Raw genomic sequence first — 1,758 nt, 5'->3', positions numbered from 1 at the left:
TAGATGGGAACCTTTATTTTCCATCCACCATTTCATCAGATTTTCTTCCTTTGGAATAGTCTGCTCACTTAAGTACATGTGTATCTCATTCCTCAAAATTTCACATGTAGCAACCCTATCGGAGATGCATACAAAAAAGTCACTACAGCAAGCATAAAATAGTAGAAAAATACATTATACTTTATTTAACAAAGCATTAAAATAATTTAGGTCATCCACTCGGACCGGAAACAGCCCACAAGGGTAGCCACCTTCAGCGGGTATACATCAACGGGCAAGGAATAATAAAGAATACCACAGGGAGGAGTAATTACACTGCAAACTTCAAACACAGCAACCTTAACCAAATAAAGCCACCCTAAATCATTAGTGATACGCACTCAAATCAAATCAAAATACCACACCATGAGGCACAAAATACATTATGGCTCTTATAATCCCTGCCACGGACTACCCATATAAAATGGTGGGGAGCTACCCGAGAGGTATAACCCAAAGGTATAAGGGGAACCCAGGAAAATACAGTTATAAAAAGGAAGAAAAAAAGAAAAAGAAAATCCCCTAGCCAGCAACCAAACCAATAACTCAACCTCAATAAATCAAAAGAAAACAAAAAACAAGCTGGCTAGGGAATTAATAAACATTCATAACTGGGAGCAGTCAGTTTTACAATTAAAGTAAATAACAAAAAAACTAAAGAGAACAGCGACTAGTCACTATCATCCAACAACCTATAAAAAAATAGATAACTTCATGAGTGCCAGTCACATTCAAATAAACAAAACTAAAAAATAAACATACCTTAACCGGGCGAAACCAACCAGACACATGACGGTCCAGAACATCAAACACCCACATTCTACATGAAATAAATAATTTTCATACATAAATCATCCCAATAACACAAACAAAAGAAATAAACAAAACATACATGAGATAAATCATTTTCATACATAAATCATCCCAATAACACAAACAAAAGAAATAAACAAAACATACATGAGATAAATCATTTTCATACATAAATCATCCCAATAACACAAACAAAAGAAATAAACAAAACATACATGAGAGAAATCATTTTCATACATAAATCATGCCAATAACACAAACAAAAGAAATAAACAAAACATACCTTAGCAGAGCAAAATCATATACACGATGGTCCTGAGCTTCAAACTATCACATTCTAAAACAAAATAAAATACTCATCACCACTTGTACAAATTCATCTGATATGGTGCATTCATTCACAGATGCCTACGCTCTATCATAATACTAATGGCTACATCCACGCCAGAAACTGCATTCACACAGGTAAGTAACCACAAACCCCTATCCGGGCACTTTTAAACCAGATAAGCATACATCCAACACACATACCCAAGAGGGCGATTAAACACTAGACGTATTAAACGCTTACCGTCTCATACATGGAAAGATACACGGGGACTCCGATCCCACACGGCTACAAACTGAGCAACAGGCAAATGCTAACAGGACCCCAGCTGCCCTGCGCCTTCGCCTGTCCTTTAAATAAGTGCGACTTATTATCAATCTGCAATGGGATTCGAGATCGCTTTCAAATTTCCCCGCCCCTCTTTTTTGCTGCCTTGTTACACACTGAACCGAGCAAAGTGTCCAACAGAGACACTTGCCTCTTCTCTGAAAACTTTTGGAAAGGCTTGACTGCTATGCTCTATATGAATTTTTGGAGGCCCTTTTCCAGAGGAGGTAGAGCAGAACCAGTCACATAGG

General features: G+C 37.4%; 1 long non-coding RNA gene across 1 annotated transcript; it reads right to left on the bottom strand.

Moving 5' to 3' along the window:
* Positions 1 to 577: 577 nt before the first annotated feature.
* Positions 578 to 1,480, bottom strand: LOC141281608 (uncharacterized). The gene is made up of 4 exons (XR_012335960.1): positions 1,424 to 1,480; positions 1,136 to 1,189; positions 802 to 859; positions 578 to 731 (listed from the first exon to the last, which is right to left on the bottom strand). It is a non-coding gene; the product is annotated as an uncharacterized lncRNA (long non-coding RNA).
* Between the last annotated feature and the right edge of the window lie 278 nt (positions 1,481 to 1,758).

The sequence above is a fragment of the Paramisgurnus dabryanus genome, chromosome 2 (assembly GCF_030506205.2).
Source record: "Paramisgurnus dabryanus chromosome 2, PD_genome_1.1, whole genome shotgun sequence".
In the NCBI taxonomy this organism is placed as follows: Eukaryota; Metazoa; Chordata; class Actinopteri; order Cypriniformes; family Cobitidae; genus Paramisgurnus; species Paramisgurnus dabryanus.
The sequence above is the reverse complement of the archived record's forward strand: the minus strand, read 5'-3'. Positions and strand labels throughout refer to the sequence as shown.